Genomic DNA, 414 nt, shown 5'->3' with positions numbered 1-414 from the left:
GGGTGCTGATTTGGTTGCCCAGGGGACCTAAATGCCCCCCCCCCCCTCGGGGTAATTAATCCATCCCTGTAGTTGTTATTGGGGGTCATTAAGTGACTTGTGCCCCCTCCTCCCCTCCCCCAGGATAATTAATTGATTTAGGAAGCGATTAGTTAATTGAGGAACTAATTGGTGCATAGGAGGCTTGTGATTGGGTTTTCCAAGGGAGCTAAATGCCCCCGCTGGGGTAATTAATGGAGCCCCAAAGTCCTTATTGGGGCTAATTAGGCAGTTTGCCCAGCCCCCACAGGGTAATTAATTAATTGAGGAAATGATTAGTTGATGAGGAAACAAGGAGTCGCTCTGAGGGGCTGTTCTCTGGGGTGGGGGGGTTTCCCGGGGGACCTCAATGCCCCTCCTGGGGTAATTACCCCT

The 414-nt window shown here is 51.4% G+C and overlaps 1 protein-coding gene across 1 annotated transcript in view; it reads left to right on the top strand.

Moving 5' to 3' along the window:
- The window catches only part of LOC106893941 (ubiquitin-like modifier-activating enzyme 1), a 49,518-nt gene that overhangs the window by 15,925 nt on the left and 33,179 nt on the right, over positions 1-414 (top strand). The window lies entirely within an intron of this gene.

Source organism: Calidris pugnax, unplaced genomic scaffold, assembly GCF_001431845.1.
Source record: "Calidris pugnax isolate Ruff unplaced genomic scaffold, ASM143184v1 scaffold249, whole genome shotgun sequence".
Lineage (NCBI taxonomy): Eukaryota > Metazoa > Chordata > Aves > Charadriiformes > Scolopacidae > Calidris > Calidris pugnax.
Note: the sequence above shows the minus strand (reverse complement) of the source record. Positions and strands in the feature narration are given on the sequence as shown.